General features: G+C 37.2%; 1 protein-coding gene across 1 annotated transcript in view; it reads left to right on the forward strand.

Moving 5' to 3' along the window:
- The first annotated feature begins 2,354 nt into the window (after positions 1-2,354).
- CHRM3 (cholinergic receptor muscarinic 3) overlaps positions 2,355-23,378 on the forward strand; it is a 198,109-nt gene continuing 177,085 nt past the window's right edge. Inside the window, exon 1 of the mRNA XM_026845252.1 lies at positions 2,355-2,466. The gene's annotated coding sequence lies outside the window, so the exon portion shown is untranslated. The remainder of the gene's footprint in view (positions 2,467-23,378) is intronic.

Here is a 23,378-nt window from a genome sequence, read left to right on the forward strand (position 1 = left end):
CTTAAATTTTAGAAATTTGTACTGCATAACGCATTGACATAGTAAAGCTGTGAACTTGCCATACTGGATTAAAATACTGACATTCATATAAATGCTATCTTCACTGATAAAATATTTCTCAAAACAAGGGTGCAGTTTGACACGCGTTTTAGTAGTAGCAGTGTCAGGTTGAGCAGTTTATCTTCTCCTCTCTGTGCCTACCTGTGCTATGTTATCCATTATGCCAGTATTGTGGGTTTTGTGGCTAAGTAATTCATCGAGGGGGAAAACCAGATCTGCATTAAAAAAAAAAATAAAAAAAAAAATAAAAATTGGCAAGTTATTTTAGAGTTGCACCAATTCCCTGCTCCTGTTCCCTTGTGCTAAAAAGACAGCGGGGACTGGAGAATTAGCAGCAGTAAATAGCCTGGTGTAGGATCTGCTTAAAGTTGCTGATTGTCGGAATAAAAACTGACTGTACTTCAAAATAGGTAATTTTGTCCTTTGAAAGAGTGTTAGAAAATGAGTACAGAAAAGCATTTGGAAGAACACACACATCAGAAACTATTGTATGTGATTAGAATGCCTTTTCCTAAGCATTTGTTTTGACTTTCTTGCAGGGTCTCCACTATGATAAAATATATGCAGGGTCTCCACTATGTTAAAATATTCTCATGTTTAAGACAATTAAGAATTTATTTTTTCCTTGTAAAATAAATCTGGATAAGAGTTGGTTATAGTAAATTTGTGTGGTGACATTTTCTACCCATCCAATTTTCATAAATTTATGTATCGCTTGACTGAGTCTGTAATTCAGCATTTCTATTGGGTTTTTAGAGAACAAAGGCAAACCAGAAAGGTTAAATGTTTAGAGCGGTCCTGTAGCTGCCCTTAAGCTATTAACAGAATTTAGAAGTAGAATTTCAGCAGAAGGGGGTAAACAAAAAGTGTGATTCATGCAGACAAATATCTGTGGCAATGGTCACAAAATCATATTCATTGTACCTACTAAGCTTTTCTTATTGAAGGTGAAAGAAAATCAAATCCCTAGCTTTTAAGATCTTTTCAGTTCTATGGAAAATGTAAAACCCCACTTCAGAGAGAGCTGTGAAATCTCATTCTGTACCTGATAAAAAGAGTGTTTTGGAACCCACCACTTTCAAAAAGTTCTATGAAAGAGGAACCACTGTGCTGGGATCACACTTCAACTTCAGTCTTGACTTTCTTTTAACCTAAGATTTTACATTAAATATAACTAAAATAAAAAGCCTTTTTATTTTAGTTATAAAGTTTAAGAATAAATATTTAAATCTGAAACTACTGAAATGGGATTCTTCAAGAGGGGTAGAACTCTCTCATTCCTTTTTGCTTGGAGGAAAAAAAATAAAGAAACAACCAAAAGTCCAAACAAAACTGGATTTGTCAAATTTTCAGTTTGAGCCAGTGTTTCAGCTTAAGTAGATGAATTTTTGGGGAATTTGCAGGACTTATAAAAGAATGGTTCTGTAAATTTTTTTTTCAAGCTGTACTAAGGATTTATTGGCAGAAAACAAGATTGCTGACATTATATGTTATTCAGTGAAACTCCATTGGCCTTTACCTCACTGCTATACAGCCACTTGGCCTGGAGCTCACCTCTCTTGCCTTTCTGCTGATCATCTGTGTTTAAAAATGCAACTTTGGGATCAAATCCTCCAATAAGCATTGTATTGCTCTGACCTTCATGTTTAGTGAAATAAACGCAAGAAGTTAATAGGCATATGTTGCTGTTGATGGGATGATGGATGTTCCTTGCTCTGCATGCGCTTCTAACCCAAGTTAAGCAGCGTACCTTGTGTTGGAGCTGTTGGCGCTGTTGGCTGTCTGCAGATACATGTGCCAGGCCATGAGCCCAGCCAGACTGCCTGCTCACATGCACCCGTACTCTTCCTTGTCATGCACCTTTGCACTTAGTTTTGGCATGTGGATTTTATGCTTTGGTAGAAGGTGCACTGTGAAGTCCTGCATAAAAGAAACAAAAAGGAAAATAAACTAGAGCTTGTAATTGTTGTTTTGAATAAAATGCTAATGCCTAAAACTATTGTCATTAAACAACAATGAATAAAAGATCTGAATCCTGAAAAGTCAGCTGAAAGCCCCCCCCAAAAAAACCAAACAAAAAACTATAAAAGAATTGCAAGTGATGTATTCGATTGCAGTGGTTGTAAAAGAAACTTGCTGGATGGTAATGGTGTACAACAGGCTCTTTTCTAACAGTCTTTTTGATAGTATGCTTTAAAGAACAGTGAAATTGTATTTTAAATAAGAAACATTGTTTTCCCTGTTTCAATGTCTGATTAACTTTTATGTGTTTTGTTTTTTGTTGGGTTTTTTTAAGATCTTGATGGTTATGGCAAAATCTTTCATCGGCGTATGGTACAATGGGCTACCGGTTGGATGATTTACAGTCATCTGAAACATGATATGTACTTCTCTTACTTGTCCATGGTAAGTTTGGTTCCTGTACATACCTATTAAATGCTTGATTTCACAGAAGGAACTAAAAGTTTGCAGTGACCTTCATTGGGTGTTGTTCCCATTGTTGTCATATGGACTAGCCTAGAGTTGTTAATTTACTGAATACATAAAAGCCAGTTCTTTTTCTTAAGCTGTTTGAGAATGTTTAAAAAACTTAAGTTAAAAAGATACCCATACGAATTTTTTCTTTTTTGTTTTGGATGATTTTAGAACTATGCAAAGATCCTGATGCATAGCTTGAAACGCTGTCTTTCCCTTCAGCTTGAAAGCAACTTCACCTCCATGTGGAGTGTCTTAGTTCAAATTACATTCCAGGCAAATGTTCTTTTTGGTATGACACATACCAAGACGCATTCAGGAACAAAATAACTGTAACTGTTAAAAATATAATTCAAAACATAGGGAAAAAAATAAATTGGAGAAAATATTTAGAAATAAGTTTTCAGTTTTATTTTTGCACTGGTTCTATGTTTTGTGCTTACAATTAATCTTATTATAGTATTCTTGAGGAATGTTAAGTATTGTATAAACAATAATATTAAAAGCAAGGCTCCTCGTAGTATAACTGAACTATCACTTCTGATTTACAGTGTCCAGACATGCAATAATGAGTTCCAAAGCACTAGTTATTCATTTGGCTTAAATGCATTGACAAACCAAATTTGGATATCAAAACGTTCCACTGACAGCTCTTTAACACACCAGAAATAGCAGCCCAGTCGCCTGTCTACATATCAGATTAAGCATTTGAGGTTAAAATCTCCACTGTCTTCCTCTTCTCCTTTTTAAGGGTGTGGACATGGCTCTTACGCCAAACCTTGTTTGTGAATGGTACTGAATTCTCTGGAAGAGTTGCTTAGCCATTGTTAAAATCTGTCTGTAAATGTTTTTTAACTTAAGTCTGTCTCAGGTTCAAGTTAGAAAAGATACGATGTGCCAGCATGAAACACATCTTACCTTTTCTACTCCTGTTGCAGATTTCAGAGTTCTTAGAGGTATGCAGAAGTAGTGAGAAAATCAGAGATGCAAACATTGAGAATAGAAAGGGCAAAAAGACAGAGGAAATGCAGTTTCCAGACGTGTGTTTGTGCTTGATAATGGAAAGATGTGTTTAAATATCCTATATAAACGGATAGAGATATTAACAGAAAAAATATTGCTATTATTTTTGGTGGAGGTAGATTGGTTATACGGTGAAATGGAGAGACATACAGCACATCTTTTCCATCCTTTGGAGGGCATCTTCTGCCTGCCTCACTGTTACCAACTTCAGGTGGCTTTGCATTTCAAATTATATGTCTCCTAGGTACTAACTAGACAACTCTGAAACCAGGGAGCCAGATAACTAGCAAAGAAAACATCACCTCACTTGTTTCCGCTGGCAAAGTATTGAGGAAGAAAGAAAGATATTGTTTGATGGGTTATCTAGCACCTGTTGATTCTGCAAGGCAGTTCCCCGGGTATTCATTGAGTTCTGTATTGTTCCCCAACCAGGCTTTTTATTTGCCGAATTAGCCAATTTGCTTCAAAGACTTGACCTTTTCTTTTCTCCTCTTCCTTATCAGCAATGTGCCATACATTTCTGAGCCTATTTTTGCATCCTGAATGTGCACTGATTCATGATGAAATAAAAGCTTTGTGACAGGTCTGATGGAAGAACTAACTTCTTTAAACAGAGAAAAGGATGTCTATTTCATATGTGTAAACACTGCAGGATTTTTCTTCTTTTCCACAGGTCTGCTACACCACATTTTACTGCAATTATTCCCTGTGTCCATCAGCATAAGAACAGAATCCAGTCCACAGTGTTTCCTTTGTGGGCAAACTAAAAAAAAAAAAGAAAGTGTGATCACGTCTTAAATTGTTTAAGAAATGCTGGTTTGTGTTGCCCTGACAAAAACCCATTGCTTGCTTTGGCAGTCTTACTTGTCAGAATTTTTCCTCTTTGCAGTCAAACTCTTTAATCACAGAGGATGTGTGCGTAAAAGGGCATCTTCATTCCTCTACCACCCCTCACTATTGTATCCGCACAAGGTTCACATAGGCTCTCAAAAGCCCACTGCTTCTTTCTAACCAGATTAAAGCTAAGGTGGACATCAAATAGTAAACTGAATGTCACCACACATGATATGAAACTAGAGATTTTTACCCTTACTACAGTAGCTCACAGAATGACATCAGGAGGCTAAATAAGCCTTACATGTCAAATTCAAGCCCTACGGAAGAAGAAATGATATTCAAAACTGTAATATATACTTAGAATCCGTAAAATAATACTGATGATAATAATAGTTCTAGTTTGTTCCCAAATCCTATACTCTGTCAGCTAGACCAGGGAAACCTACTACAGAAAGATACGTTAAGGTGATGAAGTCAGGCTTTTAGATGGTAGGATATGAAAAGAACTTACATGAAAGGGAAATGGTATCTCTTACAAGGAAGTACTGGAAATGCAATATTGTACATCAGCCTCTAGTTATTGAGTGTCTTCTGTATCTTCATTCTGCATTGGATCAGCTGATAACAACTTCAACAGTTTTTTTTTATGGCTGGAAAGCAGTCAAGTCTACCGAGATGAACAAACAAACACATTAAACAACAATAAGAAGTGGAAAATCTTAATTTTCTCCTATATATATTGAGAAACGTCATATAGTATTTGAATATTGAAAGGATTTTTTAAAAGATATTGAATATGTAAAGTCAACACAGGATGACAAGCAATAAAGAGCAGAAACCAGATGCTGTTTAGGAGACATGATAATTAAAAAGAGACTATATAAAACATTAAAGGTCAGGACATCTACAAACAAGACAAGTGGTTCAGACCATATGTTATAAGAACAAAGAATGAGTTTTTAGTACATAATCACATCAACTTACTTGGAGGGCACACTGAAAATAAGTCTGGAAAGCTCAATAAAAACTGTAGTAGGTATCCCACAGTCCTAATACTTAATGTTGTCTGAGTGTTATGTAATATAGACAACAACTTAAAGGAACAACATCAGAAACTGCTAGGTAGTATTACAGTTCTGTTACCTGACTTAGAAAAAGGCAACAAGAAGAAAACATGGAGAAAGTCTAGCCCTGGATCTCAATTTCTCAACTCAAAACTGTCAAAAACCATGTACTGAAACCTCCTATACCAATACTAAGTAATGGAAAGCTTGTATTTTGGATGTTTCTGCTCCTAAACTCTTGTTTCAGCCTCTCTGTGTTAAGGGCTCATCGCAGTTTACAGATACTGTTATAACTGAAGTCCTCCATTTTAATTGTAAATAGTCATTAATAAGTATTAAACCCAATCAATTTTTGTTGTTTCCATTGATTTCTCCTTACTATGGAAATTCAGGGTTCTCTAGATTGCCACTAATCTTGCTTGGAGCATTACTCTGTCAGAGTTCACACAGATGCATTCAATGAATCTGGGTCTGTCCTTCCATGCCACCTGCTAGCTGGGCTGTCCGAACACATCACAGGCTTTGTTTGGATGCCAGAATAAATGGCATAGCAGGTATACTGAGAGAATCAAAATGAAGCATGCATTATTTATGGAAGTGATTACAATCCTGCTGAGATATATCTTGAACCGAGATGCCTGCAGCTAATAAACAGAAACAAAGGAATAGCTATTAGTGTTTGTCTTGAAAATTTCTGGTTTGGGTGAATTTAAACTAGATTTTTAATGCTGCCTTGGTGCATTCAAATAAAGTAAGAACTCCCTCTTGCACTTTTACTTTCATTTCCACGTACTTCTGTGAACTTCATTTTGAAGCTAATACTGTGATCCAGGATTGCACCATGTCAAGAGTCTTGAATAAATTTTGCCACAGAAGCTTCAAAAACTACAGAGAAACTAGCCACAAAGTTAGGTGCTGGTTAAAAGAAGGCTCAGTAACTTAGGAGGCATTACTGCTGATGTGCTCTCTACTGATGTTTTTCTGTTAGTAGGGAATCTTAACTAATGATTCTCTATCAGCCTGTCCTGACTGATGTGCTAGTCAATGGATCAGTGTGTAATTTTATTTCCTCTCAAAGAACATCCTTCTAATGTGTGATAGGATTTGACTTTAGATGAACTGCTGCAAGCAATTTCTTTATCTGCATGCAGACAGGAAAATATTTTCACTTTCTATAGGTTTGAATTTCTATAGGTTTGAATTTGTGCATAGTTTTCTTCTGAATTCATAAATTATTTATGCCAAGTAATTACCTCTGTGGGCTTTTTGCATTTTAAAAAAATAGTAAATGAATAAAGATGCTTGGAATGAGAAGAGGCTCTGTGGTAACATTACTGTTGTGTTTAAATTCTATACTCTTTAACTGCACCAGGCTCTTAACAAAAGTGCTGGTTTTAAATCTTCAGCAAACTTGCTTGAAAATATATGCCATGAATTAATATTTAATTTTTAGCCTTTCTACTCCGCTATTATAAAAGAAATGGTAGTTATTTTCTACAAAAGACTGAAGGCTTGCCAGTTTTAGTAGGGTAAAAAAAAAAAAAAAAAGTCACATGCAGATGCTAGTAAACTGATTGGTTTTTTTTCCTTAGAATGTTGATCTAGTGTTTTTTCTCATTAACAGTTAGTGATATAAGAATATACTGCAAGCACTTTAGATCTGTTTGGTTTTCTTATTCTCCTTCTATGAAGGTAACACTGCTAATGGAAAACCAAGATGCAATGCAGAGAACTATCCAACCCATTACCAGTTTGATAGGGGAGGATGCTGGAAAACTGGAAGAGTTTAAATGGTGTGTGTAATCTAGGAGAGCCATATCAGTGATCGACTGTCTTTGCCCTAGCAGCACCAGCTCCTCCCCTCAAAGTTAGACCTTGTTGAGCTGAAGGAAAATAGTGCAACTTAATCAGTGATAGATCTTTTTGAAGGGAGAGGTGGCTTTAGTTTGGATAATCTGCGATTGAGTTAGTTTTGCCCATTTGTGTCCTCACGCTGGCACTCTCACAGCATGAAATACATGTCCAGGTGATCTGGCCAGCATTGCTTGTGTGCAAGTCTGGAAGCCAGGTGCTGCCGGCAGTTGCGTCCTCACCACTTCTCTTGGGTTCTTCATAGCTGGTAGGGACAGATGAGTTTTGGGAAGTTCTTTTATATGATATATGATTTATATGAATTGCTGGGTTTTGATTGTTCAACTCAGAATTGTTCTTACTTTAGCCTCCGTAAATCTGCTGCCAGATGTGTTGTCCTTTCCTCAAGGTGGTGGGGCTGGCAGGAGGCAACATGTGGCATCACTGCATGTGGTGTCACCTCTCTTGCTGTGTAAGCAACTTCTGACCTGTACAGCAGCCTGGTCTACAGTGTAATTGATTAGACAGTTTTAATTATGGATACCTAGTTTGAAAAAATATGCTAAATGCTTAATATGAAAATTGAGGATGTTAAAGTTACATAGGATTAATTACCCAAAAATGTGCCTAGAAAATGGAAAATTGTTTCTTTAAGAAAAAAATGAATATATCAGTCCCCCGATTGGTGGACATTGACTGCTGGAGTCAGGTTGTTCTTCCTGTATGCTTGAGAAGCCTGAGTTTGATAACTCCTGGAGTTTCTCACACAAAGGATTCAACAAAGATTTCTGAAAAAAAAAAAGTATAAGTAATATGCTGCTTAGAACGATCAGCAATTTTTTCTTTGTTCTCTCATAATTAACAGGAAAAGTTTATTTCTGGATGATTATTATTTTGGAGCTTTTTGAGTTTGATGTTACATAAATATGTTTTCAACTAGATTTTTATATGAGCATAATTCTGAAATAAACAAGAAAATATTGAGATATTTAAAAGGTATGTGGCCTCAACTGTGGGAGAGAAAAGCAGGCCTTTGATAATCAGAGCAAATAATATTTTATTTAAAAAAGCAGTTTAAAAAAGACTGAATTACTTCTTGGTTTGGTTTGTTGTTTTGTTGGGGTTTTTTTTTTTTTCTTTTTGGTGGGTTTTTTTTCACTAATCATCTAAATAATTAGAATACCTCTGAGTATTAATAAAACCCAGGGATGTGTTGGCTGTAAGGCTCTTGAGAGGAGTCCTCCCACTTCAGACAGGACCATCACACACCTGGATGAGGGTAGCCATGGCTTTGCCCATGCCGGGGCTGGCTGCCCAATCCCTTTTGCTCCTGGTCCCTACTCAAACCAGGGGTTATTCTGTGCCATGAGCCCACCTGGGCACATGGGGATTGTCGTGAGGTTTGTGTTGGTCCAAACCTCAAGATTATTAAAGATCTTTCCAATTAGATGCTCTGCCATCAGCCGTGTCATCACTCCTAATTTACTGTCAGTTGTGTATTTGCCAGTGGGACTGCTTTGACAACCAGGAGGTCACTGGTGAAGCTGTTGAAAAATATAGGCCACTGAAATTTACTTATGCAATGAGGTATTTTTAATTATTTTCAACATACCAATATTGCATATTTTATCTGATAGCAGAAAATTGTTATAAGGATATGTGCCCAAATTGAGCATAATCATTTTAAGACTCATTCAAAAAGTAGCTTTGCAAAGTACAATATAGAAAATTGGTAAAAATCACTGCAGTTCTGTGACTTCCAGCTGATTAAATGCATACAGTACCTATATGTCCTCTAACTTTGATTATTTTCACAGCCAGCATCAGCAATAGGAGAAATGGGGGAAAGGATACTGGTAGAAAAGGCACAGCTTCTGAAAAGCAATTTACATTTCTCAGCTTAGGGAAACAAAATCTAGGCTTTTGAAAGGACTAATGAAGTGCTTGAGAAGGGGAGGAATGTGATTCATAAGTTTAATTCATGCTGTTACAGCAGGCATCCACAGTTCAATTCTGCATTCATTGCTTTTAGATGAGCTCTGTGTTAAATCTGAGTAAATTTATTCAGAAATTGGGACTATTTTTTTCCCTTTTACTGTTTTCAGTAAAAGCATCTAGATATCGGCAATTTGTGAGCTTAGAACTATCTCACTGAGATCAGAACTGTTGCTAGAAAACTAGATCAGTGCAGATTTTTACAAGTAAATTGGTCATACTTTCTGGTAGAGTAACTACTGTTTGTAGATAATGTTCACCTTTTCAGACCCTGGTTACACTGAAATGCTATTGGATACCCTTGACAAAATTGGATTAAACCATTATAAAATCCTCAATACTTTAAAGAAAGTCTTTTGTGGAGTGGCTTTTGACAAAAGCAGCGTAATCTTTAATATCCTCCTATGTTAAGTTTAATGTCTGCTTTTTGTAATATCGTGTAACACTTCCCCTTATCAGTTTTCTTCTTGTTTTATTTCCCTTTGTATTATACTGTTTTCTACATAAACGTGTCTTCTGACTGCATTTAATGTTAATTGATTTCATTTTACAGTCGTTTATAACAACTAATCTGGGCTATAAATTTCTGTGGATAAACATTTTTCATGTCAAAATTTAATTTTTCTGCTAAATTATTTCCTTAAATGCTGCAGTGAATAGATTTGGTATTAAAAGTAGTTCTTTGCCATGCTAATATTAAGGAAACAATAATTTAGATAGATCAGAATACTGATTTTTGAATAATAGTGAGACATAATATTTATTATTCTAAGGATTAATATATACTGTTATATCTCAACATTAATTTGTTGTGTGTCATTAAATGCCTTTTTTTGCATGGTGTATATATATAGACATATGTGCACATATATAAAAAGATGAAGGAATATTTTAAAATATATAAAGACACTTCAGAAAAGAAGTTGGGGGAAAGAAAGAGGATCATTGTCTTGTGAGAGATGAGCAAACTTGGAAAGTAATTTCTTTCCTTTGAAATAAAACTTCTTTTTTTTTTTTTTTTTTTTTAAATTGCATATTTTATCTTTGTTCTGAATCCATTACCGTGCATCTCTTATTACACAGATCTTTTATTATAAAGATTGGATTCATCTGGTGTTTCTCTGTTGTCGATGCGGAGAGTCATGCAGCTCCAGAAGGCAGTTCCTCTCTTATATCTATCCTAGATACTTATCTTAGAAGGTGATATATTACTCTCTGGAGTTGGCTTTGCATGCAATATTGTTATTTCCTATTTTAAAAAACGGCCAAGATAAGCATGAAGAACTCAGTGCTTGATATAGTTCTTTTTATTTTGTTGAGCTATACCAATTGCATCCCTGGAGCAACTGCACTTGTTCAAGTGGATTCTACATTTTAAGTACATAAAGGTTCTCTTAAAATGATAGAAGCTTTAAAGCTATAAGATATAATATTTTACCACAATTATTATGTACCACAGGAAAAAAGGAAAAAAAAAAAAAAAAAAAAAAAAAAAAAAAAAAAAAGCCTTCATTTATAATAGTATTTAATCCAAAACAGTAGTGTTCTTCATATCTTTTATTTGCTTGATTGTTCAACATTCACAAAAGCAGCACACTTGCCATGTTGTATTCTACCTGCTGCCTTTTTATATATAAGCAAAATGTGTATTAACACTAGAAGTTTGTTTGCAATAAAAATGAGATCGGGAGAAACGAGACTTTTTGAACTATTTTCTACTTTTTCTATTTGTTACTGGAAAAGAGTAATGTGTATCAATAATACTCATTTACTAGTTTGTGCAAAATAATTTCTCTTATATTGAATCCTGTGTCTCCTTTTCTGGAAAATCTTAGTCCATCTTATTATTTTATTGTTTTTTTTACTATGTTTTTTTATTTTGGTCAAGCACCTGCTGCTTGTTGTCTTTCATGTTGCCTATAATAACTGAGCTAATAAGAATCTTTGCCCCAGATTCTTTTGCCTTACACAGGATCAACTATAAAAGTACGGTGATGTTTCAGCGTAGTGTCAAACTGGAGTCTTGCCTATGTTTATTCAATATAGTAGCTTTTATCCAAATACTTTTTAATTCTGGTGTCTTTGCCATGTCCTCTCTTCTTTACTGGTTTAACGTGTTTACAAATCTTTAGTTTTCAATGGGTTAGATAGTCTTCATTTCCTCTCCTAATTGAAGGAGTATTGTGGTGCTCTGTTAAATAGCGTTTCATCATAGCAATATGGGCATTTTAGTGGTGTGGAAGTTATATCCCATTGGAGAATATATAGCTTTGTTCGGGATTTAATACTTACAGTCTGAGTTTCATCTTCAGCCAGGTTGAAGTGAATGGCTTGACTGCCACTATCCAAGACCTTCTTATATAGTGGTAATTCATCAGTGCCATGCATTAAAGCTGAAATGTTTTGGGTAAGAAATAACAGCACGGTTTCAACCATTTGTACTAATAAAAGAAAATGTGCCATTTGGGGTTATTCTGACCAGATTTCAGCTTGTATTACATCTTTTGTAATAACATTCTTGCTACATTTCAGTTATATAGTCTGATGTTCTTTAATTCTTCCTCTGAGCTGTTTTGTTGCTTGGCACAGTTGAGCAGCTGTTGTGTTCCCTCCTCCAGGTGGCTTTGCTCCAAATGCCTGGGAAAAAACGATTCCACCTAGAAATAGGTAACACTACAGTAACGTATAAGAGGTATTAAAAATATCTCATGGTCCACCTTTTCTTGCCTGAAAGATTGTTCATATTTTGGCTTCACTACATTAGAAGGAGAGAGCATTTTTCATGTTAGGAAAATCATTTAATTGCTTAATAGGCTGCCCAGCTATGTAGCAGTCAAAGAGCTGCTGAAGGCTTTTGAGAGAGGGTTTGTGGGTGTGACCATACTCAGGGATAGTGAAGGATCTGTCTCAAACTGGTGAATCCTATGAAAATTGAGGCATCAAACAACCTTTCCAACAAGAGCCTGAAGCAACACATTAACATCTACAGCAGGTGATGCCAATGAGTCTGAAAAGCTCAGATTAAATGAATGCAGGTGTTGGTGTTAGAAAATCAGGCCTCTAAAGACTAGTGCTAGTTACTGTCAAGGGATTGTTCTTGCCAAAAGAAGTTTAGAAGTAATTTAAATTGCAGTGCAACTCAACTTTGTGTTGACTCCAAGCAAGGTCATAAAATAGTCATGCATATGATTTAGTTCTGAATGTGAGTCAGCTATGGAGCAGGAACACTCAGATTTCTTCTGTTTGGAAAATTTACATAGTTGCATTGATCAAACACAAGCTCACCATATTTGTTAAAGTTCTAACACAAATTTTTAAAGCCAGAACTAGAGCCTAATGGGTGAGAATCTATTCAAAATATATTTTTTTTAATGAGAAGTTTGCCAGTTCTCTGTCTTTTACACAATAAGAAAGAACAAATCTTTCAAATAAATCCATAAATAGATGCCTTGGAGTGTATGTAGAGGTAACTGTTTAAATCCTTTTCAAGTATATTAACATTGTTAAGAAGCACGATGGGTTATTTGTGCAGGGGAACAAGAAAAAAACTTCCCGTTCTTGCAAGATGTAGGAACTTCTTGTCCATTGTGTTTGGGTGTAATCTAGCTGAACAAGAGAGAGAACCTTTGGCCATTTTAAAAGTATGTGGCTTTGGAAAGGGGTGCCTTAATTTCTGTGTTTAGAATGGACATGGTGACTCCACGTGGCGTGATACTGTCCTGAGCTTCCATCCTTTTGTGGGTGACACAGATGAGAGAAAGAAGCAGCTTGTAACTCATGCTGTCCATGAGAGGACTGCATGCACCGTCTGCCATTATGTATGTCTATAATCCTGAGCCATTTATAACAGAAGGGACAATTCAGCTGTTCCTGAGGAGTCATTGTTATTGCAGAGGATAAATAATGTTGTCTTATTATCATCACTTCACTGAGTATGAGACTGTTAACATTGACTTCCCCTCTATTTCATTAAAGAAAGCTATAAACCTTGCTTGTAAACTATGTTTTGCGCAGCTGTTTTTATACTACATTTCTGTGAACTGTAACACTGTTGACAGAGCTTTTGATTATGTTTGACTTTTATTTTTGCTCCCAGTGTTCTATGAATTTTGGATTGAATTCATGATTATAAGATGTCTGATTACTGATAAGCTCCTAAATATTTGAAGGAATGAATTAAAGCTCTTTTGCTCTATCTGTCCTCTCCCTTAGGCATGTAAGAGAAGAAAGCCAAAGAAAGACAACGATATTCATGTACAAATAAATTTGTCACAATCTGGTCATGCTGTTGTTAAGAATGCTTTAACTTGTTGAAGGTATGTGATACAGTGCAATTAAAAAGCTGCCTGTGCTCAGTCTGAACTAAGTTATTAGAATAATTGGACACTTTTCAAACTTGATGGACTATATAACTATTGCTTTCTTTAATCCTTAAGGTTTCAGTTCTCTGGCGTGATAGGTGAAAAATCAACTAATTGTAGAAATGCTTTCGTGATGGCATGATTGGCCATCCCAGCAGACTTGAGGAGGACTCACTCTGCACTGAAGCTGAATGTGCTACCCCTTTACCTCCTCCCCTGTGTCTGATCGCCAGGCAGCATAGATGTCACTAACTTCCAGCAATATTTTGCTTGTCTGCACCAGTCCTTAGGAACAGGGAGATTCCAGGAAGTTTTTGAATACAGGTTTTTGTAAGTTTCCCAACTCATAGTAACATTTTCCAGCATCCCAAAAGACAGTTAAGTTCTGTGAATACCATTTTTCTCTTACTATATAAATCCATGCTTCTTTTCCAATAAATTAATTAAAAAACCCCTATGTTTTTTTCCAAATTGAACTTTTGTGTTATGCCAATTAAAAACAATAAACCATCACCTTTCCCCGTATTTAATACGGGTAGTGTAACTAACCCATTATCCATGAATAGCTGTTACAGTGTGGGTCTTCATGTGCCACCCAGTTATGTGAGGAATTGCATTAAGTGTAAGAAGTAGGAGCTTCTTTGTGGACAAAGAATTTACTCTGAAATGTATGAGCAACTGTTGGCTGTAACCCACTTCATTTCTGCAGATAATCATACTCCCCTGGCTCAACTGAGAGGGCAGTGGTTGCTGTGCCCCAGCACAAGCTCATTAGGAAAAGCCTGTCATTGCTTTAGAGGGTCTTGAGGTGGAGAAAATGGAAGGAACGGGCATTTTGGGATACAACAATAGGGATAAAAAAAGCAAGGATAAACCAAGGCTGGCCATCTTGAAACTGCACAGCAGTTGCTAACGCTGAGGTTTCAAAGGGAAGACCCATGGCAGAATGTCATTTTATGACTTTAGGACTCGCTGCTGTTCAGACATGAAATAGTGCAGTTAAGAGAATTATTTACAAATTAAGAGAAGACGACTTTTCCAGGAGGTTACTTCACCCCTGTGAAGTAACACAGCAAGTTTGTTAGAACTCTTGCAGTCTCTTAAAAGTTCTGCAGGTCCCTGAGATCTGGAGAAAACATGTGTTGTGGCCTAATGTGGTAAACTAGCATTATATCTATGCTTTCACTGCAGTTGTGGGGCTTGTTGTCCACATATGGAGTATATGGATAAATTAAAATTCATAATCTGGGAAAAGAATAGGTGAAGTTAATTTAAGACATCTGTGACATGATTGGAAAAGACCAGTGGCTCAGTATAGTTGCTAGTTTGTGTGCTCTTACATATGTTGGAGGTATAAAGAAAATAGAGCAGAAATCAGGAATACTAGGGCTGAAGGGGTGGGGGGAGGTGGAGGGGCATTGCAAAGGGAAAGAAAAACTGCATATGTACTTAAAATATCTTTTGTTTGGAAGTTGGGAAATTTCTGCTGTTCAAGGCTTTCTGCTTGCCTCTTAGGGTGGGAGTGTTTCTTTGGAAATCTTTTCCTTAGAAAGTAGGTCAAGCAGCTTCTGTCACTCTGGTGTTTTGTTTATGAGGGAAAGGGCAAAATGAAAACAATTTACTAGCAATGCTTGAGAACTGTCACCATCTACTCTTTGACAGAGTGCAGATGACAGTAAGTGGCCTGTTAGGGTACAAGGTAAATTAGCAGTATTAATTAGCTGTCTGAGCTCTCTTTTGTTTTGGTTTTTTTTTTTCCTTCTGTGAGTCTTTTTCTAGACACATCTTGTTGGTCACACAAAATATAATCAAAGCAGTTGACTCTACTGTATATATATATTTACCTTTTTAAAAAAATATTATTCTAATTGTTCAAATGTGCTTTAATTAACTCTGCTTGGTTGATTTTTTCCCAGAGTGGTGGTGGTTGTGTCAACTTTTTTGTGTTTCAATATGGAGATTTTATCATTCAATTTAATTTGAAAAATAGAAAGTATGTGGGCTAATATTGACTAGTACAGGACTGTTTTTCAGGACTTTAGACAGAGAAGTGGGCAGTGTATCAAATTTACAATCTGTAAATTCATCGAATTGAGGTTGAGTGGAATGTGGAGGTATTTTTGAATTGTGCAGCTATTCAGCTTTTTCTTTAGTAAAAGTCTGTAAATATGTTCCTTGTAATTTGGTTTTCTAACCATGTCTAGTCTGATCTAGGATAATGATCTTTTTGGTAGGGTCAGGAGAGCAGTTATTAACCTTAGTAAAGTGTTTTGGGCTGTCTTGATCAGTTGAAAATCAGTTTGAATGTAACCTTTATTTCAGGAAGGGAACTCTTCTCGTATTGGTTGCAGAAAGAATTACAGTAACTCATAGTGGAAGGTATGATATGGTACGACATCTAGTATTTGCTTCCATCTGCATGTGCTGAAATCTCTACCTGTCCAAGCATTAGCAAAATGAAAGCTGTTGCTTTCACCATGCATCAGCTATGATGCTGACGTGGTTGGTTAACTTTCCTCAGCCCACCATCTCTTTGCTTTTCTTCAGAGGTTGGCATCAGCTGTCTGCTAGTGTGCCTGCCCAAAATCTGATCCCAGGCTGCAGTGGCAGCTACAACTGTGTCACCAGACAGGGGTAGCAGGATGGAAAGGCAGTCCTGAGATGTGCAGTGCCAGTGTAGCTTAATGAAGCACTCCAACAAGAGGTTAAACGGTGTCTTGAAGCCATGATTTGTAACCTGGCTTTCTGCATGGGTGCCTAGGCTATGTGTCTGGGCAGGTGTAGTGCAGAGGGGACATTGTCCAGACTTGGCACTGCTTTGCAATGCAGCTCCCATCCCCCTGTTTGCCAACAATGTCTGATTGTTTGTGTTCCTTGCTTCTCAGTTCATTCAGAGCCCTCATTTGTCAGTGAGAAAGGGGCAAAATTGTCAGTGGTAACAGCAGAGTTGTTACTTCAGTACTTTTTGTAAGTTCTGATTGGGTTTGGCTTTGTTTCCTATCTGTATTTAGCAATTTGGTGAAATAATTATTAAATTGCCATCCAAATGAGGTTTATAGTGGGCTTCAATACAAATAGAAATTTACCCTTCTTTTTTTTTCTTAAACGGACCTCTTTAATATTTACTTGGCTCTGTGGGAGGGCGTGAATAAGCTCTGATGACTTTGCTAAGTCTGCTTCATTTGTGTCTCTGCTTTTATACAGGCTTTTTTGGTCACTACCACCCTTGCTTCTTCTTTCTTGTGAAAGAGATTTCAGGATGTGTTTTCCCCCCTATTTACTGCTGGATATATTTATGGATTCAAAACTGATTGTTGCTTTGTTTGCTGGCACCAGTTGCTTTACAAACTATTTGACGTTTAATGAGGTGCTGGTGCTGTTTTGGGGTCGGTTTTCATTTTGTTTTGTTTTTCTTTAACTGTCATTGTCCTTGAAAGAAAATAATGAAGACCAACCCTTATTAAAGACAAGAGTAATTTTTACATGACCAAATGGTATGAACTATGTATAAATGTAGTTTAGGAGTTAGAAGGGAAGCTCTTAATCATTAGGACAGTTGGACTAAGCAGCAGCTCAGAAATACAAATAATGAATTTAATAAATACATTAAATGGATCATATGACCCTTTGTTATTGAGCATCTCAGTATCTGAAGCTCACCTTTCTAGAGCTGTACATATACAATCCATTCACAGAAATGGGATGGCTCTTAGAGGCATGACTGCTTTACTGATTTATTGGAGAACAGTAAAACATAAGGGCATAGCAACATAATGGGACTGATTCCTTGTCAACTAATCTAATCAGGTCTGAAGAACAGTGTTGTTTATCCATATGGGATACCCCTTAAAACAAACAAATACAGAACTTCCTAGCTGCAGCTCTTACAGCGAAGCTACTGGCAACAGGAGAAGCAGAGCAGATAGAGTAGTACCTTGGACTGAGTCTTTTTCTACAGGCTGTCACAGCTCAGTAATCTAATCTGTTGTGTTGATGATAACTGATAGAGTTAAGCACTACAGGGCAGGGCCAAAAAGAAAGTTATAAACAGAGGTCTCACAGCACTGGGGAAGTATATTGAACCCATCCTTCTGAACAGTATACATCACAACTGCCAGAGTGACGGAAATGGCTGGGAGTATTTCAGCACCTGAAAGGTAAGTTACAATATACTCAAGAGTCTTAGCACAAAAACAATGCAGAGATCTAGATGTTAAAAAGGAATATGTTAAAATACATGAAAAATTCCTTTTCTTACAGCTTTGAAGCACTTTTGTGTCTGACAAAAACCTTCATGGGATTGACAAGTATCCCCCTCCTGCTCGTGCTTGCCTTTTCTTGTGCACAGTTCCTCTTTCTCAGCTAATACTGCACATAATTATGAAGCCAAATTCACTGATGAAATTGTTCTCCTTCTCTTTGACTGTGTCCTGTGTTTAAGTCCTCCCCCCCATCCCCCCCCCTTTATTTTCTCAGACTCTGTAACATTTAAGACTCATTTTTAACCTGAAGTCTCTGTTCTCCCACTTGAAAATTTGTCAGCTTTCTAAACTCTAGCCACTCCTACAGCCGTGACAAAAGATAATCCCTCTGTAGCATGGAACTGCCAGTTGAATGCAATCCATAGAGGCAAATCAATAATTTCCTCATTAACTTCTCTTTTATCTTGATGGGGCACAATCAAATTATACCCCGTGCTTTTGCTATGTTCTTTACCACATCTGGAGGCTGTACTTGTATGCCTTGACATTACTTTATGGCAGCTTTTTCTTTCCCAGGCACTGCAGAGTTTACCCTCAGTACGTTTGCACATTACACAAGTTGAGTGAGAGTGTTGATCTGCTCAAGGGTAGAAAGGCTCTACAGAGGGATCTGGACAGGCTGGACTGATGGCCTGAGGCCAGTTGTATAAGGTTCAACAATGTCAAATGCTGGGTCCTGCACTTCAGTCACAAGAACCCCATGCAACGCTACAGTCTTGGGGAAGAGTGGCTGGAAAGCAGCCTGGTGGAAGACGACCTGGGGGTGTTGATTGACAGCTGGCTGAGCAGGAGCCAGCAGTGTGCCCAGGTGGCCAAGAAGGCCAATGACATCCTGGCTTGTGTCAGAAATAGTATGGCCAGCAGGACTGGGGTACTCGGCACTGGTGAGGCCATACATCTAGTACTGTGTTCAGTTTTGGGCCCCTCACTAGAAGGGGGCCCTTGTGGGGAGTGGAGCGTGTCCAAAGAAGAGCAATAGAGCTGATGAAGGCTCTGAAGAACAAGTTATGTGAAGAGTGGCTGAGGGAACTGTCGTTGTTTAGCCTGGAGAAAAGAAGGCTGAGGGGAGACCTGATCGCTCTATACAACTACCTGAAAGGAGGCTGTAGCAAGGTGGGTGTTGATTTGTTGTCCCAGGTAAGAAGTGATAGGATAAGAGGAAATGGCCTCAAGTATTTCCAGGGAAGGTTTAGATTGGATATTAGGAAAAAATTCTTCAACAGAAGCGTTATCAAACTGTGGAACAGGCTTCCCAGGGAAGTGGTTGAGTCACCATCCCTGGAGGTGTTTAAAAGATATGTAAACATAGTGCTAAGGGACATGGTTTAGTGTTGGACTTGACGGTATTAGGTTAATGGTTGGACTCAATGATCTTAAAGGTCTTTTCCAACCTAAATGATTCTATGATGCAATGATTCTGTGACTGATCCTCAGCTGGATCCCGGGGTGGTGGGTCTGTGTCCCCCTGGCCCAGGTGGGTGGGAGAAATGCTGTGTCCCAAAGACTGGCACAAACTGCCACCTGGAGCCGCCTTCTCGGGATCCTGTCCCAACCTTTCTTCTAAGCTGCAAGATTTTTGTCCCCGCTGTGCAGATCCAAGAGGTTTGTGCAACCTGTACCTCAGACGCGTGTTGTTTGATCCTTTCATCAGTGTCCTTAAAGCTTTGAACCAAGTTTCTCAATCACTTGTTTCCCACCAAACCTGGTAAAACAAGTGAGAATTTTAGTCAGGGAAAAGGTGGGAATATTGTGTACGCTAGCAGTGACTGAAGCCAGTGAAAGCTTTTCTAAATTTTTTTCTTCTTTTTAAAAATTTATTTTTATTTTTTAATACAATGGTGTTGAAGAAGCTGAGGAACACTCAGCTGCAGTGGTGGAAGCATTACATTTTTATGTGCTGTAAAATCAAGAACAGTGTGCTCTTGATCTGTTACTTTAAAGTTCCTATTCTCTAAAGTTTTAAAATGTCATTGATACAACAATTTGCTCAGATATGCTAACACTGCTTTACAGAGCTGTGACATTTTGCATTATAAAATACTTCTTGAAGCAAGGGGGGTTATTTATTATCTCATCCCTTTAGGCTGATAACCAGTGCAGAGGTTGTCACTCAAGATGCAGATTGCAGTATGTAACAAAATTTATTTAAATTGTAGATGTATTTGAGCAAGGGATATTAAATATGCTAACATTAATTTGTGATCTTGAAATTAAAAACAGATTTGTTTTCAAATAAAATTGGTGCATTATGGAAGATTCACATTTCAGAATTTCTGATCATAATAGGATACAATAATAGTTTCATTTTTGTCATCTGAAAGGTAAATTAATATTTAGGCACACAAGTAAAAGTGGTCTTGATCTCTTTTTTTTTAATCCTATCCTAGAAGCACTGAGTCTACAGAAATTTTCTGTACTCTGAAATGCAATGGTTTTTGTCTGCTTCTTGACACAGTGTAATTTTACCACTGAAATGTTAATAGCATTTTCGGGGGAATATTTCATACAGTTCTATTGCTTGTGTCAAGAAGGAAAGAAATTTGCCAAACCTGAGTAGTTGTTAAAAAGCAGTGTAGGCTTGAACAACTCTGTGAAAGGTGCACATGTCCTTCATGATGCAAAGCCCTGCCCACCAGATGAGAATTAAGGATATCTTTCAGGTTTCAGTTTCTGCCTTTCTTTTTGGTTTTGGCAGCTATGGGTGATATTGATGAACTTTGCTTTGAATGCTTACAGTGCTTTCTGCAAAATCATTTTGTCATGCGTGGCCCATTTAGGAGCATACCTGAGCCATGAGCAGGCTGAGACACCTCTCTGACCCTATTAATGTGCTGTAGAACAGCTTGTCTACTAGAACAGATTTACCTGACTCAGTGAAATGATTGTGTTAGTTTTAAGTTGTGCTTTGTTCTTTTTTTTTTTTTTTTTTAAATATGGCTTCACATTTGGGGGACATAATCTGGCTCTATCCATACTGTGACTTTGTCTCTGAATTTCAGTGGAACTGCTTGTGTGTTTAAAATAAAACATATGCCTAAGTGCACTGGTGGCTAGCAGCCAGAGCACTCCACACATTGCAGGGCTGAGCCCTAAGTGTGTATGCTTCTTTAATGTATAGTCTTCTCTAGCCCAGGATAAATCAGGATTAACTCTAAAGGAAGTGTCATAGTGCTGTGAGGATTCAGAAAATACAAATGCAAAAGAAGCAATGCCTGTGGCGTAATGCTTTTTAAAGTTGTTGTCAAATGAGGTGCTTTTTTGTGCCTAATGAATTGGTCAGTTAATTTTCTCATCACCATGTTTGAATTTGTTCCTGCTGTTGAAACATGAACTTAACCTTCTTTCCTGTTACAAGGGCTTTAAACTCCTTCACACTAATATCGCATAAATGGAATTTGTGGTTTAATCTGCACAAAGAGTACATTATTGCTAGTGAGGAAGCAGAGGGAGGCAGGTAGAGATCTCCATTCTCTTTTATTCCTGTTAGACCACAGAGGCATTCCAGGGTCCTTATCAGCAAAGCGATTTGTGTGGTTTTTTCCCATGGTAGTAGTGACATAAAGTGTGATATAGTTCAGACATGCATTTTGGCAAGTAGTATCTTCAACATGTAGTTTTATACACATTCTATTTTTCTATCAATGTCTGTGAGAACTTCTTCTGTTTAGGGGGATAATTGAAAGACATCCTTTTTATTTATTTATTAATGACTTTCGTTTGAATAAAAATCTGCGTTATTTTGCTTTGGATATCTAAAGACAGAAGGTAAGAAAGGTGAAGGTTGATATTAAGTAGTATGTCGTTAAATTTTATTTATTGATCTGTGAACTCTGGGTGGCTGTTTCTGTTGCTTAGTTGTCTGGTCTACTCTTGTTCTGCTTTTGTTTTTCTTCTTTTTTTTTTTTTTTCATTGAGACAGTTTTACATAAATAGTTGCACAGCATACTGAAGAGGCTTTTTTGAACTGTTGGTTTCCAGAGGATATTTCTTCCCTTATGCTTGCCAATACTGGCCTGTTTCAAATGCGACTGGGCTGAACAAGTTAACTCCAGTGCTCCGGAATTTTGGGGTGAATATTTACAGTGCTACCCAAGCAAAATTCAGGAATTGTGTTTACTGAGTCAGTAAAGCATGGAAAAGGGGCAAGTGGCTTTCCAGTCTCCTGAGGGGAATCTCTTGGCTTGGTGAAAGAAGATGAAATGATGGATGTAGAACAAAAATAAAATGGAGTGTATGGAGCTAGCAAAGCTAGTCAAAATATGAAAACTGAAATGTATAAACAAAGGGTTGGAAATGGGGCAGGCCTCGGGTTGGGAGTTGCAGAATGCAACATGGTAGAGGGCCAGAGCTGAATGTCTAGAACTTTGGGGATGTTCCTCAAAATAACCTCAACCAGAAACCTACCAAACAAACAAACAAAAAATAATCCTGTAGTCTCAACTGTGGTGATGGAGAGGTATAAATAATACTGAAAATACAGTAGCAATTCAGAGTGGTTGCAATGGGTTCTCTGTATAAGAAACATAGGTGGCTTTTGTTCTGTGTAGTCGGCTCTTTTCACCCCTTCTACAATTACAGTTCCGTACTCAAATGAACTTCCATACAGTCAACATTTTGGTTTCCTAAACTTGCCTTGGCTACTGTAGCTGATAGATTGTCCTGCTGGGTGGTACTGCTGCCTGTGAGCTAGTGTGAAGTGGCTCAACTCTATTTATTCCCCTAACTTCTGTAGTTGGTTATTTCCAGGCAAGTTTAATTGTGTGTTTCTAGTCAAAACATATGCTGGCATCTGCTAAGTGCAAAGTGCTTTACAGTGAATGAAAATAAACAGAGCAAACCATTTGCCTCTTCTGACATTGTAGGTAGTGAAGTAACAACTGTTAAGCCAGGTTTTTTGTGCTTTTTGGGATCCTCTGCAGCATTTTGTACTTGTCTGTCATACCTATTTCTCCAGAGTCATTCTGAAAGCCATTACTTGCCTTTTTCTCCCTCTGTTCCCTTTTTCAGCAGAGATCAAATTCCTTCTCTCTACATTTTTTTTTAAATTTTCACTGAATTAATGGAAAAAAAAAAAAAAAAGTCACGTGCATGAACTCCAGTGATCTCATGAGAAAACATTTATTGTAGACTTCTAATAAAAATAGAGGATGAAGAAAAATGATCCAAAATCTAAAACAGGTGAAATGTCCAAAAAGGTACTTATTGGCCATTATGTTGTTTGATGGATATATGTGATTTCCGTGCTTGGCAAAATCTACAGGTTAAGATGTAACGGAGAAACTCATTCATGTGTCTTGGGAGATCTTCCTGTATGCTATTTGGAAAACATTTAAATAGTCCTTAAAAGATATTATATTCAGCATGAAGAGAAGTTGTCATGGAAGTATGCAGAAAACAAAAAGAACTAATACTGTTTTGCTCAGACCTTTGCACTTTTTTTTTTTTTTTTT

Source organism: Athene cunicularia (genome assembly GCF_003259725.1).
Source record: "Athene cunicularia isolate RWA chromosome 3 unlocalized genomic scaffold, athCun1 chr3_part1, whole genome shotgun sequence".
Taxonomy (NCBI): Eukaryota; Metazoa; Chordata; class Aves; order Strigiformes; family Strigidae; genus Athene; species Athene cunicularia.